Genomic DNA, 16,445 nt, shown 5'->3' with positions numbered 1-16,445 from the left:
CGCTTTTTGGGAATCAACGTGTAAGTGATGGCGCCGTTATGATTCACCAAAATTGAAGTTAAATTGATGTGTGTAAGGCCGAGAGAACACGCACCGCACTTCGAGCTGATGTGTTGGCCCGCTAATTTAAAAAAAAAATGCGAGAACCAATCGACTACCATCGTGGGTTCTTATCACACTGGTGGCATGAGATTGTTTTTCTTCTGCTTTGAAGTAAACAATCTTTAAATAATTATCCTATTAACCTCCCATTTATACACCAGAAAAAAATTATCCTCTATGCTTCTTGGATTCGGTGATTGTTTGCTTCCGTAACGTGTATTTATATCTGGTGAGATTTTTGGAACAGTATCTTTTTACGTCGTGGCATGGCTGCTCAGGAAATCATAACACACAAGTTGAATGGCCGCCGCGGTGGCTCAGCGGTTATCGCGGGTTCCATCCCGGCCGTGGCGGTCGCAATTCTATGGAGACGAAATGCGGCAGGCCAGTATACTGTGCGATGTCAGTCCACGTTAAAGAACCGCAGGTGGCCGAACATTCCGGGGCCCTTCACTACGGCGTCCCTCATAGCCTTAGTCGCTTTCAGATGTTCAACTCCATAAAACCAAAACAGAAAACGAGGAAACTATGAGAGACCCTAGAGGGTTATGCGCCTTTCTAGCTAGGGTTCTTAGTTAATCTGCGTAAAGAAGAGCTAGTAGGGAGCTACAAAGAGAAGCTTTTACGCAAGCCAAAAATCAAATCATGAAGTCGCAGACACTCCCGCCGAGTCGCATATTGTTCGTTGTTAACTCCAACAGACCCATGCGCATGGGCTCGATCTAACAGGATAGCCACTGGGCCAATCACTGTTTCTATTGCTTTGCTATCCCCTGCTACCCTGTTTGCTCCTTCTTTTCCTTACATTATGGCTTATATTTTAGCTCAAACGCAGAGCCAATGCGCCCTTTACTCCTTCGGGCTCACCTGCATCGCCAACTCCTATACATCGTTCGCTCGGAGATTTCACGCTCCAGGAGAATGTGTTGCCTAGAGAGAATTGAACTTTATGAATAACAAAAATTCCACATCAAAATTCTCACTCAGACCCTAAATGTTAAAGGACTAAAATTTTCAAAGGGTTTGATGAACTTCATTTATTTAATAACTTTCAACACAACCTGCATAGAATGAAAGCAAATGCATCAGTGTTTGAACTTTTCAGGTAAACTTTCGGTATCTTGACTTTAGTTTTAGTTTTAATGGGAATAATAACTTTCACAGAAATCAATTAACGAAAGAGTACACCGGCAGCAGCCCTGTAGCATTTCACTTCACGCGGAAATACTTTGACCGCTAACAGTCTAGTTTAATTGTAATGTAAATAAACGTTGCAATGTCAAACCTTCTATCAAAAAAATGGCCAAAAGAATAGTAAAGGCACCTGCGGTAAGGGCTGAAGCCCTCATACTGCGCCCTCGACAGCAAATATAAAAGGCGTAAATCTCGTTGCAGTTTCACTACGAGAACCGCTCTCGTTACTGCGTGTTGAAAATCATCAAGACACCATGAACGCCCTCTATCTTCTTGGCTTCGCTTTCGTCATCGGCATGATGACATGTGAAGGGTAAGTGTTCCCGTCTTTTTTTTTTTTTTGTAGTGAGAGCATCAATCAAATTTGCGCTTTTCTTGAAAGAGGACTGACTTTTGAATGAATTTTTACAACAAAGCCACGTTCATGTATGTGAAAAGTAGCGACGACCAAATAGCAAAGCACATTTCTAGGTTCTTTAAGGGGTCCGCCGAAATCTCAGGTGTTTGTACTTCCCGAATGCGCTGCTGTGTCTAACTAGTCCCGAGGTGTTCGAATCATCGAGACGTCTTCATAACTTTCAGCGATCGAAAAGATGCATTCCCACTCGGAAATGCAATAAGGAGGATTTATGGTACGATTAACGCCCATTCCATATCTTAATTTCATAGGTTCTGCAAAGCCCAGAAGTATACTGAATACGTAGCCGAAGTTGTCCGACAGGCAAGGACTTCAAAACGCATTTTCCAGTTGTTATTTGAAAATTCTGGGAATGGTACGATAGGGAACGGGTAGAACACAAAAGCCTGGGGCCTTATTTTGTTAGGATTCTTTGCTCGAATTATTTCGGTCGTGATATCCCTTAGGTCAGCCTTGCGAGAGGAGAGTTCCAAAGGCTGAGAGGTGATGACGGTCTGAGAAAATGATTGGTGCAAAGTACAGCCCCTGCGTCAAGAAAGCACACATTGCTCACTGCTTAGTTTATCGCTCAGATAGTCAGGAAGTTTAAATGATAAGGGTATTTTGCAAACCTTTTAAAAAAAACAACTTGAGAGCGTTCCTTCAGTCTTAGTGCATAAACTGTTTCTTTTCCTTTTTGGATAATATAAACCCCACATTTCCTTCATTAAAGGAAAGAATGCGAAAGCCATGATGTGGAACTCTTTAGCAGACTGTTGGAGCGTTTCCCATATCCTGCTCAAAGCTTGAATACATTATCCTCCTGAGACTAATAATGTAACAATCTTTGCTCTAACATTGTATTTATGAAAATTTGGGGGCCAAGACATATAGTTTAAGCATCTCTGGCGGCATTTAGTGATGCTCAGTGCATAGGAAATGGACATGTTTCAGGAATATGGGAAGATTGCCCTCGAGGTGGAACCATTGTAAGTGCTAAAAAATCGTTAAAATGCTTTACCGCTCGTTAAAATGCCTGTTTTTCTTCACAATTAGACTATAAGCAGACTGTCTTGGTAGCTCATGTTTTCAAAGCAGCCGAGAAACAGTAAGGCGTGGGTGCGGTCTACTTGGTAATGCATTGTAAGACGAAAAGCGCGAAAAAAAACACAAGCACGCAAAGAAAGATGAAGGACAGGCGCTAACTTCCAACTGACGTTTATTGGAAACATCGAAAGATATATAGGCACATGAAAGGAGGGAAACAGAAACTAACTATGATAGCTGCATACAAAAAGTCATGTCACTGATACCCGCTCAGATACATCATCTCCTTTTTTGAAAGGCCGATTAATGACGTGCTTAAGCAATCACTGCCCGTCCTATCAATCTCTAGCGCCTCTAACATCTCCTTTGTGATTTGCGAAGGATGCCGGTCGACAGTTACAGATTGTGGAAAATCCGGAACACAATGGCCGCCACCCTCATATTCACTGTCAAGACAGCGAATTGCCAATGTTTACCGCATTTGTTTCACATTGATGGCACGTTCTCTGAAACGCTCGTTCACGCATCGTCCACTATGACCGATGTAAAAACGGCCTCATGTCAGTGGTACGTTATAAATTATGCCGTCAGTACAATCAACATATCTGTCGACATGTCGTATCCTGAAGCCTGAATCTTGTTCTCCCGATGGGTTCGTCAGCCTACAGAGCCTGTTTAGTTTTTTTCTTCGTTTTTTTTTGTCTTCCCCCTTTCATGTGCCTATATATCTTTCGATGTTTCCAATAAACATCATTTGGAAGTTAGCGCTTGTCCTTCGTCTTTCTTTGCGTCCGTGTTTTTTTTTTCGGGCCGAGAAACAGCTTTCTACACAATCAAAGTTTTCTTATTTTGTCGTCCTACTTCCGATATGTTGTCCAATGCATGTTGGGCACAATCAAATTTTTGATTGCCGCAATCTGAACAATAAAAATCGCATCTTTCTTTTGCAGTGTTTGTAAAAAACGAATCACGTTAGCCTAATTAGCATTTGAAGTTAAGTCATAAAATAGTGCGCAGGCTATCGCGTTGCTTCAGTGGTTATGATGATCTGCCGCTGAGCGAGCCAAGAGGCGCGGCTGCATTGCGGTTGAGACAAAATGCCGGAGGCCCATGTACTGTGCGACGTCAGTGCACGTTAAGATCCTCTGGTAATCGAATTTGTCGTGTGCCTTCCACTCATCATCATCATCAGCCTGACTACGCCCACTGCAGAACAAAGGCATCATCCATCTCTCCAATTAACCCTGTCGTTTGCCTTGCCCTTGGTATCCACTTGTCGCGAATTGATATCGCGTTTTCTACCTTCCGAGGGGGAACGCTATCGCGTGCAGATTGGAACAAGAGATCAAACAAAACAAAACGAAGCCGTATATATAGTATAAAGGAAAAGGGGCGAATAAGAAACCCACACGCCAACAAGAAAAACACGCACTCAACAAGCTTACAACACTACAGAATGAAAGAAAGAGTTCACCTGATGTATAGCGTCCCATGTGAAGCGGGGATGCCTTGCAGACAGGACGAACGCGGGTCAATGCAGTGCGAAGCGTCGCTGGCGATGCGTCGAAGGAAGCGGCGCAAGGGAGCCAGGTGGTAGTAGCAGCGGAGAAAAACGCGGGGAGACGCCGGTGGTGTCCCGTGAAGAGCACGAAGAACTTGGCAGCTGCAGGAGAATCGTAGCCAGAACCTGTCAACGGCGGCCCGAACCGCCAGAGGCTTAAAACAGGATATCCCAGGTTACCTTTAAGCAGTAAGGACCCTCAATCCATCGGCTGCCACCACTATACTTGCAAAGGACGCAGGAGGCTTACGTCGGTGATCTAAGCGAGGTCACGGACGCACGCACCCAACTCCGGTGAATGACACCACCTCTGATGCGCTGTCTCCCTCTACACCTCGGTTTTCTGTCACGTCAGTTCTCCGATCCTTGTGCTCGCTACGCTCTTTGTCGCCGTTGCCTCGCACACTCCCTTCGCACGCGCAGCGCTCCGTTGTCCGACTCATCACTGTCGACGCACAGCGTTCACAAATCCTGCGAGGATCTTTTGTGCACCTCAAACCACTCCTTTACCTTTACGGACAACCATTTACCTTTCATTCGCATTGCATGCCTTGCCAAAGCCCATTTCTTTCTCTTGATTTCGACTAGGATGACATTAACTCGTGTTTTATCCCTCGCCCACTCTGCCATCTTCATTTCTCTTAACGTTACACCCATCCTTTTTCTCTCCGTAGCTCGCAGCGCGGTCCTCAGTATAAATTGAACCCATACCACAACGGCGTCGCAGACAGCCTAAGTTGATTTGAAGCGTTATGCCCCATGAAACCATAAAACAGAAAGAGGGCAGTCAATGAGTTATCTTTGCGAGAACTCTGAACTTAATTAAAAAGAGCGCTCTGAGCAGTCCTTCAAATTCGTAGCTTTGTCATTATCAGGCTAAGGCTCCCAACGACGAATGTCTCAAGTTTCTCAGGCTTCAACAAAAGATTCATTATAATGTTTCTTTGATTGTATATATGGCCGTGCATTCGTATATATATTAACAAGTTTCGTGGCGCGTTGTTAGATGTTTCTGTGGCAATAATTATGCGTATCATAGGCGAAAGCGAGAGAGAAAGGAGAAAGAACTGTTCAACATACGCTGCAGAAAAAAAAAGGAAGTCGGCGTTCTCACTATAGGTCGATAATGGCGTCCCGTCTGAATTATCTGAAGATAAATTTCTGTTTTCAACAAATGCTATTTAAGGCATGTAAAAGGCGCCTGAATTGTTTCTGTGCTCAGAGAAACGGATATAAGTTTTAAGCGGGGAATACAACGCCTGGAGTGTGCGTCTCTAGGAGTTGCTCATGCCCCAATTATTGCTAAACTGCTTACTTGTCTCCTCTGCGCTCATTAATGGCAAAGAAAAATGCTTACTTTAGTAATCGGGCATCTTATTCGTATTCTAAGACTACGAAGTACACGTGTACTGCAGAAAAACTTACAGGTCACCAACAAGACTTTTATGTCCTACTAGTGTTGCAAATTCTTAATCAATGTTGTCGTGTCATGCCATTCATCTGAAGCAGCTCACCGGCGCGTGCTTCATGCGCGCCGAGTAAAAAATGATATGAGCGTGTAAAACATGCCACTACAATTTTAGAGCGAGAGAATAAAATGTTACTGCTGTGCGAGTGCAGCGCACAGCCTCCATGCCTTTGATGTTATTCGCAAAGTATTTACAGCCAAGTATGCAGAACGCAGTTCTCACTTGACATTTCCATGAGGTTGGTGTCATCATAGTACCGCACGGAATACAAGGAATGAGGATGTAAAAGACCAATGTAACACTCATGCAATTCAGTTCAATAACTGCATGCTGCCTAGATTGAAAGCATCCAATGGTCGCCTTGAAGGGAAGCACTCACTTATACTAAATTTCTCAGCTTTTGCTGAACTTCATTTCATATATGATTTCATGATGTGATTTGGAAGGAAACACTAAGGATGTTTTTCAGAGCTCTTTTTTAGCGTCACTAACCAAACCGTTTCATCGTTTCATCAAGTGCTGCGCAGGATAACAAATGAAACTTTTCTCGTTTTTTCAGACAACAGATTGCTGACTCTCCCATTGCAGAACGCTCTCTGTCGTGCGCATCGATAGAAGTAAGTCGCGATAAAGACTTTGAATAGTTAAGCAATTTTGTAGCCTGGAATTTTAAAACTTCAACACTATAACATATTCATTTGCTGAGATACCTGCAGCGCCCGTATGCATTACTGCAGGGGGAGGGGGGTGATGAATAAGAAACAAGCAATAGGCCAGAGAAAACAAAACCACAAAAGAAGTGAAAAAGACTACATGGCATGAAAAGCACGTACAAAATAAAGATCACTGCACACAGTTACACACCTGATAACAGAGTGTACCTAACTGTAAAAAAAAAATTACTGTTCCGCTGCGCGGTGTGAATTAGAATATGATATTATAGTTTTTAAATTCGTTCAAACTGAAAAGACCGCGACGTCTTTTATGCGGTTTATACCTTTTGACAGAAACACTTGTGCAAGAATATTCCTTGGGTATGTATGCACGTGTTATCAGGGTCAAATCAAATGCAGCAAAGGGAGCTAAAACTGGAACATCAAAGCAAGATGTTAGTCAAGGATAACCAATACTAGTCGATTTCTAGTTCACATCAGTGGCGCGACCACCACTACGCGAGTAAAGCTGCGTGGAATATGGATTCTTTATGTCTCACAAATGCTGACTCAAACAGAAATTCAGGAATCAATGCATAAAAAGGGAAGTCATTCAATGAAGAAATTTTAAGATACAAGCAAACAAAATGCTGCCCGCAACTCGATTCTCAGTTCTAGCTTTTCTGTTGGCTTTTCATTTGAAACTCATGCTTGGTGCCTGAGTATGCGTGCATTTTGGATGGAGGAGGAGGAGGAGGAGGAGGAGGAAAGGCAGGGAGGTTAACCAGACGAATAGTCGGTTTGCTACCCTGCACGGGGGTAAAGGGATGGGGGGAGAAAAAGACGAAGGCGAAAAGACCGTTGCAGGAAATTAGTCACGTCGTTCAGTAAATTCACAGCCTATCTTGCAGGCCAGTAGTCCTCAAAAAGCGTAGCAGTGCCTTGGAGGCCTTCACTGCCGACAACAGCCGCAGCCAGTGGCCGAGAATCTTCGTTTCCGTCAGGGGGCGCAGGTCTAGATGTTTTATTGCACGACAGAGAGACTGTCTTTAGGCGCTGTAGGCAGGGCATTCACAAAGAATGTGGGCTATTGTCTCATCACACCCGCAGATGGCACATGCAGGGTTGTCAGCCATACCTATTAAGGAGTAGTACTTGGTGAAAGCTATGCAAAGCCACAGGCGACACAATAAATTTGCTTCACGTCGTGGTAGGCCGGCCAGAAGCCGAAGCTTCAGATCTGGGTCCAATGTTTTTAAACGCGAATGCGAGAATTCGCATGAATTCCACGCGGCAAGCGTGATGTACCTCGACAGTGGTCTTAGCCTACCGGCTGCGTCAGCTCTCGAAATAGGGATGGACACGCAATCGCCCTCATGGGGAGCAGTTCGCGCGGCCTCGTCCGCGCGGTGATTGCCGGCGATGCCGCTGTGTCCTGGAAACCATTGGTAAACAATATCGTGCCCTTTGATGATGGCTGTGTGGTGGAGCTCTCGGATTTCCGCGACAAGTTGTTCATGGGACCCATGACGAAGAGCAGATTGTAACGCTTGGAGGGCTGCCTTTGAATCTGTGGAAACTGACCATTGCTGGGGTCTTTCTTCATTGATACGATCAATGCGACACGAATAGCAGTAAGTTCAGCACTAGTCGATGAAGTCCGGTGGGATATTTTCACTTTCTTAAATGTGGTCTTTACGGGGATGACTACGGAGCCCAATAAACTGGAAGGGGTCACTGAGCCATCAGTGTATACGTGCAGTCGGTGTCCGTGTTTCTCATGCAAATATTCGAGAGTGGTCTGTTTTAGTGCTGTCGTCGATAAATCAGCCTTCTTTTTGATGCCCGGTATCGAAAGAAGCACACGAGGTTGGTGCAGACTACATAATGAAGGCGGTCTAGAGGCTGGTGTAAATTGGGTTGGTAGGAAGTCGCGATGGTCATCAATAGTTTTCGCAACTGATGTACTCAACCGATTAGCAGGAAGACTAGCAAGATGGTGTGCGGCAATCCGAGAGAGGGGACGATTATGCGCTCTGAAGGCTTCGATTGTGACACAGGCAGTCACTGTATTCTCCTGGGCGATGAGTACTTTTGCAGCTGTAGACTCATTTTCGCAGTCCTAGACACAGCCGCAGAACTTGAGCCTGAATACTTTGCAGACACCGTATGTTCGTTTTCCTCAGGTTTCCTAGTGCAGGGATACTGTACCGAAGGAATCCCATGACTAATGCGGTGTACAGCAGGAGCATCCACTGCACTGATGCTTCCCAGGTCTTCCCTCCGAGAAAGCAGAGAACGTGAACGATTGATGTCAGTCGCGTTTTCATGTACGAGGCATTTAAGCTCCATGTTAACTTACGATCAGTGATTACTCCAAGGAAGCGATGGATTCTATCATAGGGTATTGTTGACCCATTTATGCGCACGGGGTAATGGGACATGCTCTTGCGTGTAAAAGCAACAACGGAAAATTTTTCAGTAGAAATCTTCAGGCCTTGCAGGTGGAGGTAGGCCGCAAGATTGCTTGCGGCCTTTTGAAGTCTTGCTGGAACTTGTGGTCGCGTAACTCCTAATGCCCGGATACAAATATCGTCTGCATAGACAGACTCTCGCCGACTGTGGTAGTACATCGACAAGGCCGACAAGCACAAGATTGAAAAGATTTGGGCTGAGTACTCCCCCTTGTGGGACCCAACGGGAAGTGTAATGTGAAGATGTTGGTCTGACCTCAGCCTGCATAAACAGTGATCGGTTGAATAGATAACTGCGTATCCAGCAGAACATGCGAACAGCAAGTTCTGCAGTTTCCAGTGAGTTCAATACAGCTTGATGAGTGACGTTATCATACGCCCCTTTAACATCCAGAAACAACGCCGCCGTCAAGCGCTTCAGACGCTTCTGATGTTAAACTGACGACACCAGGTCAATCACGCTATAAATAGACGAACGTCCCCGCCGAAACTCGGACATTACATTTGGGTATATTTCACAGCGCTTCAGATACCACTGAATTCGTGTAAGTACCATCTTTTCCATGGGTTTGCCCACGCAAGTATCCAATGCGACTGGACGACACGATGCTAGGTTAAGCGGTGATTTTCCAGGTTTAAGGATAGGAACCATACGACTTGATTTCCACGCGTCAGAAACTGTACCTGCACACCATGATGAATTGAAGTGGTCTAAAAGAACACGTCGAGCATGTAAATGAATGAGAATGTCTTCGAGAAAACAAAAATAAAGAAAAATGAAATGCTGCCTAATTCCGATGGACTGTGTAAGAAAGGAAACTTTTACTTAGAGTTGTGTGCTTAACCAGCCATAGAATGTTCTAGAAATTTTATTGAATCTGCCTTATCAGGAAACTTCCCAGTAAAGATCGCTACAGAGTTCCTGCGCAATTTTCGGGACCCTCGTATGGACCTCTGCGTATGCTTAGTCTTTCGGTAGTTACGTGTTGTTACGCCACCCGTGTTGCCGATAGTGTCTTGAAATTATAGGATATGCAACATACAGCGCCATTGATTGAGATTTGAGAGCAGGGAGCGCAAGGTCAGTAAATCATTTTTAGGGCATTAGCTAATAGTGTGATGTCTCCGCGTATCACGGTGCCAGAACTCACGCATTAAAGTCCGTACTCACCAGCGAAATGCGCAAGCACGAAGAAAAGGGGTGGAACTAACTTTATTTTCTAGAAAGTTGGAAACCTTCCCTGGAGGCCTCCTGAGTCCTAGAGCGCTTTGGCCTTACACTGGCTAGAAGAACGGTGTCCCAATATGTTGGGGTGGGATATTGAACGGGTGAGACACCTATCGGATGTGGGGCATTTTCATATATAGTGATAGAGCGTGGAGGGGGGGGAGATGGCATGGCTCGGCATGTGCTGCATTGTACAGGGGAGAGGGTGGGATATTGAAAAATTTGGCGAACTGGAGGGAAGATAGTTGGTGCGAGGTTTTTTCCTGTCTGCCTTTTGTAAGTCCAGTTTTGAGTGAGAAGGATGGTATATGATGCCGAATGGCTTTTAGCGCTGTATGTTGGGCGATAGCCTAGAGGCGCGTTTTGAGTGTTAACCTATAGTTGTGGGTAGGAGAGGCCATACATCTGCGGTCATATGCTACGTTGGGGAAAAACGCACGAGCGCGACCAGGGTTCCATATAGATTTGTGGCCTTCGTCCTGATGTTGAAGGTACGCTATCTTTACTGAACAGCTTCTATACAGAGGTATGGCGAGGAATTCTGCTTCTTTAATGTTCGTGCTTCTGAGAGTTGCTGGCCATCAGACAAAGCCGGAGTCCGGTTTCGGGTGTCTGGGATTCGGAGGCTCGCTCTTCCATCTCTACATAGCATTTCTTGTCTGGTATATTCTTCTGGGGTGTGATAAGCGTGCTTTCATGAGACCTTTGTGGCGGTCTCGATTCATGTTTTGTGGGAGATGTTACAGCTGTAGGTCGCTTTCCAGGTGAGAAGGCAGGGCTGTTATCGTAGGGAATAGCGTATTTAGTTCGTGTATTAAGTGGTTTGAAGCCCGACGTTCTGAGGAAGTGGGGTCCAGTGGGTGTATGAGACTGCGTTGCTGGTTACTAAGTGGACTTCAATTATGGTATCCAAGCTGTAGCATTTTCGTGAACTTAGCATGCTGGGGCAGATTCAGGGCCATGTTGACATTTGTTCGGTGCATTAAGTGCCATTTAGTTACTTTTAGTGAGGTTCGGATATGGTAGGTAGTATGTCAGTCTGCTAGTAACGAGTAACTAGTGCGTCTGGGATGTGCAGGGCATCGTATTATTGATTGAGCCCGTGTTTCTGCCAGGAGGCGCGTCTAGAGTAACACATTATTTGGCTTATTTGTGTCCGTGTGCACTTGGTGTGCGTTGCATTTGTGTCTTTCTCTACCTATCGCCCTTGTAGTTCGATTTTAATTCGATAGCATGTAGTTTGTGGTCTCACAAAAATTTCGGACTTCTCTGCAAGGAAATTCCCTGATTGCTGAAAAGGGATAACACGACCTGCCCACCGTTGCCAAATTGAATGCCATTGCCACCTACCCACCGTGGAGCTGGACATCAGCCTTACTGGAGTTCGAGAAGAGCAAACTGGGTCTCAAGACCTATCGTTGGCCATGTTTCAAACAGCCACCTAGCTGTCGAGGGGAGTGGGCTTCGCTTAACGCAGTATCACTGCTCCAGTAGTCGTATGAGGACTCCCCGCGATCTAGAATTTGAGAGCGCCGTGATGTCGTAGGCACCACGTGAGCGGGCTGTTGACGTTGCCGACCAGACCGGTTGCCGGGGGCGTTCTGTTCTGCGCGAGGCAGGTCGCGCCATATTCATCTTCCTCAGCGCCGCTGGCGATTCCCCCCTCCCTAGCGCAGTGCACATAAAAGAAGAAAACGGTATTTACAAGTTTGGGCAGGTTGGTCAAATCCAGGTCACAGTTAAATTCGGGAAGGCCGCCGGGCGGGTGAAAGAAACTCAGGCGGTCGAGCCTGGCTGCTGCGCAAAGGGCGAGGGGAGCCAAAGGATGAAGATGACGTAAAGAACAGGCGGGAGAAGTCGAGGAATTGGAGGCGAGGCAGGCGTGCTGCAGTCGGAAGGTCTACTAGTGGGTCGCCAGTTGGGTTCAAGCGGGCTGGAAAATGTCATTGCAGAAAATGCACCCGCGGCGACGATAATGGAGACTGGTGTGTGGAGGGGCGCCGACATAGGAGCGGGCGGAGGGAAAGCCGAAACACTTCGGGTAGGGAATGCGGCCAGCAGTGGATGGTCGAGTGGCGCCATAGCTTTTGAGTCTGGAACAGTAGTGCAGAGAGTCGGCGGGAGCTTCAAGTCAAAATATGCCGTCAGGCCCTTCTTGAAATTGCCACTTATGTCGGGGCCAGGAGGCGACAACCGCAACTGTGCCATGAGACCGGGTGGGAGTTCGCGACTGGCGAGCAGATAGTGCAGCAGCTGGCTGGACATGTTTTTGACATGAAACTGCGACCCAGCAGCGCCAGCCACACAACAGGGTTCCTGGCATAAAAAGGCGGGCAGGCCGGGCAGCCGCCGAAGGAAGGAGCGCTGATAGGGCTGGAGCAGCTCACCGCGCGCGGTGGTAGGCGCGTACATGGCGGCGAGAAGAAGCTGCCTTGCAGCGGCATGGCCATGTGGAGGGACAGGACGGGCAGGAGCACAGAGCCGGTGGGAGTGGCGTTGCGTCCGTAGGCGCTGTCGTCCGGTCCGACCAAATGTGGTTGGAGGTACACATTTATTGGAGTCCCGGTAGCCGCGACTGGTGAGCCAGCGGAGCGGGCTGTTGACGCTGCTGGCCAGGCCGGTTGTCGAGAGCGTTCTGTTCTGCGCGAGGCAAGTCACGCTAACTTCATCAACGCCGTTGGCGACGCCAGCGCCGCCATCGACCCAGCCAGGAAATGAATTAAGGTCGGTCAGCGGGTGCATTAAGGTGAATTGCTATAATTCCATATGATAATTGAATGGAAGGCATTCAAACATTCTAGAAGGCGATTATTCATGCGTACCAAATAAGAACAGTGAAACGGGTTCCAACTGGGGTTTTTTGGAGTGAAAATACCAATACTTACGTAACACAGTCATTGTAGACACTATAGCAGGCATCTTAAATGCGATCGCAATTTCGTCGTTAAGAGTGCTATTCAGAATGCCCCCAGTTTTTCTGCGCTTTGCCCGATGCATTGTGTGTGCTTATGTTCATGATGATATATCATCGTGCAATGGCATCTGTGGCCATAGAGCCCCATGGCACAAGGTGTTTTTGTCTACTCAAGGTGGGGTCGAAGAGAAAGTTCCCAAGCATTTTTCTCAATAGAAGGCGAGCACCAAGCCTGGGTAAAGCTTCTACCTATTGTATAACCGCACCTCCCACATGCGAGGCGGATGCTGAAATCTCTGCACAGGAAGACAATTTGCACCCCTAAAGGAGTACCACTATTGACTGCACTCTTTCCACACCCGCATTTTTCTTTTTTTTTTTAAAGAGTGCGCTAAGCTGAGTACGTTCGCACCGTTCATGCACCCATGCACCTCTCAAATGCGATCGAGTGCCGGGGTGCTGCAGCTCCTTCAGGTGCATGGACGCCTAAGGTTGTGCGGGGCTTCTTTAACTTTTTGAAGAACTCTGCAATAGCTCAACCAAGAGTACTTTAAAATGATCTGAATTATTGGAGCTTTCCTTTATGTGACAGGTGCAGCTTCATGCGTGCAATCTTGACTGCGATTTTCTCGCACGTAATGTGCTAATTAACTCAAAATATTGTAGCTGAGTTGTTAAACATCAGTTACCTGAAAACGTGGATTATTAGAGTGTATATAAACTTGGAGAAAGGATGTACGTCATGGTGAGTAACTATTGCGCGCTGCAGTGGTATCATCAGTGTTGAACACTGTCACCTAAGGAGCTTTGTGTCACTCATTGTAGGGGTGCAAATATATGCTAATGTTCATTTCGAAAAAAATATACATAGCATATGTGAGCGTCGTGTTGCTGTGGGTTCGGGTTTGCCAGTGGGTGGCCTTCTATATCAAGAGACTTTTCTTCCTTTTTTGAGTATTTTCACAAACATTCAGCTTGAACACCATGCAGACATGAGAAAAGTGAATCCGGACCAAACAGGTTCAGACATGCCGCGAAAGACACGTCTGGTCATAATGACTATATTATCTGGCGATGCCGTTAATCTGGCGAAAAATTAGAAAGGTGGTCGACAGCTTTCTCTAAGGAATGTTTGAATTAGCTCGAACAGTGCACACAAAAAATTTCCTACCGTCATTAAATCAATCAAAAATAATGAAACTGTAAAGCATAGGAAAAACGGTGCAACTTTTGGGAGTGTGCAAGGGTACATGTTTTAGACACGGAAATGTACTCATAAGGGAGCAAATAGTTTTACAGTATAGATCACCTATGCTGGTGGTCTATGTTGTTGAGATTCGTGCGTGTTACTGTGTGTTATGGGCTTCCCCGGCAGGCTACTCAAGGGTTACTGGGGTTACGACGCCTCGTCGGGCGGTGATTGCATTACTGATGTTTTCCGTTTCTTTGAAATCTTAATTGCTGGCGTGTGGCATAGTAGAGAGTTGCTGCATTTACTGCCTGTGCTGTTGAAGTTCCCCCTATGCCTGTCTCTTTCTGACGCACTGCCTCTCTGCGTTGTCGAACTAGTTGCGTTATTTCATTGAGCATTGATGTTCTGGATATGTCAGTGTCTTGAGTTACCGGTGCAATTTCTAGTACAAAAGGAATTTCTGCTCTTGGACCGGTTGTGTCAGCGCGCGCTTGCTTGGTGTTTCGTCCATTCGTGGTGCGGTGCGGAACGGGCTACTTAGTAGGAGGTGAGTAGGGGATTGTTGTTGGTAGACCGCCCGTCTGTCTCACTTGAGTAATATGTTAATACCGCGTGGAGGTGGGTAACCTCCTTCTTTCTCCAGTGCCACGGGCCTGGACAATTTTTTGTTAAATATGCTTCTTAGTCCCAAATGAATTTTTGGTTCCTGGCAGGTGAATTCGGGGGGCGGCTCCGGACTGATGTCTTGTGTAGTTGAACGAGCAGGGACTTGGGGATTGGAGGTGATGGCATGTTAAGCTTAGCCGGGCTTTCCAGTCAAGTTTGTTGTTGCGCTGATAGAAGTAACGGGTCAGAGTGTTGGCGTGGTATTCTCTCATTTTAGACATGCCGGCTAAAAAAAGTGTTAGGAAATGGTGTTGTGGGTTGGGATGTCTGTGCATCTGCAGAGGTGTGGTTACTGGCAAACGTCTGACCTATGGCTTGGCTTCGGGCACGTGGATCGTATTTGTATCCGGGGTGGTAAGGGCGGCAGTGAAGTTCCAGCTCTCCCTAGTATACGTGATATGTGACGCGTACCTGCTCGAACATTAGGAGAACAGCATTTCATGTACCGGCTTTCGCGCTTGAATTAGGGCTGCCCCGCTGGTTCGGATGTTGTTTATCAGCTACGTTGGCGCCGCTGCTGAGTGGAGGCCGGTCATCGCCCCTTGCAGGACGGAGACATCTGCGGCTGCGGTATAGGCGGCTTTTTCTTGATTTTCGCTTGAATTGTGCTGGTTTGCGGTTTGCAAAGAACTGCACGAACGGTTTCGTCACTAGTGCTGGAACTCCTATGTTTTCTTCGGTCTGACTAGGATGCTATGACAACCGTCTCGAACCGTCTCGATGTTGACAACCGTCTCGAATACTGCTTGAAGGTCGACTACTGGGGTTTGTTCTAGGACTAGGCCGCCTCTCGGTCTTACGACGATCTCACAGTCATGCCGAGGGAAGAGCAGTAGGCGGGTAGCGAATATGTGCGGTGGCGCTGCGTGTTTTGAGCGTCTTTGCATCTCTTGCTCTTCATCGACCGCTGTCTGCCAATTTTTTTCTATAATCACAAGCCAGACAGGAAGCAGTTCACTTCACTGATAAAACTATTTTTTTTTTTCACAGTGCGGACCGTGGAATGTATGTCGTCGCTTCGGCAAGTGTGAATGCAACAACAGAGGAGATGTCGACGACACTTGCATCACTAGACGGGAGGCTGAAAGTATGGGAGCAAAGTGGGAATAGAACTATAAAGTAGATGAATAGTAGAGCTCTGCCTGCCATTCTTGCCATAGAGTAACGATAACTCCCACCCTGGATGTTCAATAAAGTAACAAGAGAAAAGCATTCCGTCCTGTTACTTTACATCTGTAAACTGCTCAAAGTTGTCATTCACGATTTTTTTCAGCGAAAGTTGCACTTTCCAGTGGTTTCTGATTTGTGAACAGGCTGTTGGAAGGCAGCAGTGCAAAAAAAGGAGCAGAAAGACAGCATACTTTGCTAAGTATGTCAAACGGAACGCGCCGGATTTCATACTTCTACATTGCAAATTTTGGTACTCCCAAAAACTACCAGCAATCATTACGGAGTGCGCAGTAGAAGTAGGCAGCAGGAAGGTGCGACAGGATCCCGGCAAGCAACCTCAGGAGACGAAACATCTGATTAAGAAACGCCAAAGCATTA

General features: G+C 46.5%; 1 long non-coding RNA gene across 1 annotated transcript; it reads left to right on the top strand.

The window, feature by feature from the left end:
• Nucleotides 1-1,512: 1,512 nt before the first annotated feature.
• On the top strand, nt 1,513-16,109 carry LOC144119009 (uncharacterized). Its single transcript, XR_013312226.1, has 3 exons — nt 1,513-1,609; nt 6,330-6,387; nt 15,888-16,109. It is a non-coding gene; the product is annotated as an uncharacterized LOC144119009 (long non-coding RNA).
• Nucleotides 16,110-16,445: the final 336 nt, after the last annotated feature.

The sequence above is a fragment of the Amblyomma americanum genome, chromosome 2 (assembly GCF_052857255.1).
Source record: "Amblyomma americanum isolate KBUSLIRL-KWMA chromosome 2, ASM5285725v1, whole genome shotgun sequence".
NCBI lineage: Eukaryota > Metazoa > Arthropoda > Arachnida > Ixodida > Ixodidae > Amblyomma > Amblyomma americanum.
The sequence above is the reverse complement of the archived record's forward strand: the minus strand, read 5'-3'. Positions and strand labels throughout refer to the sequence as shown.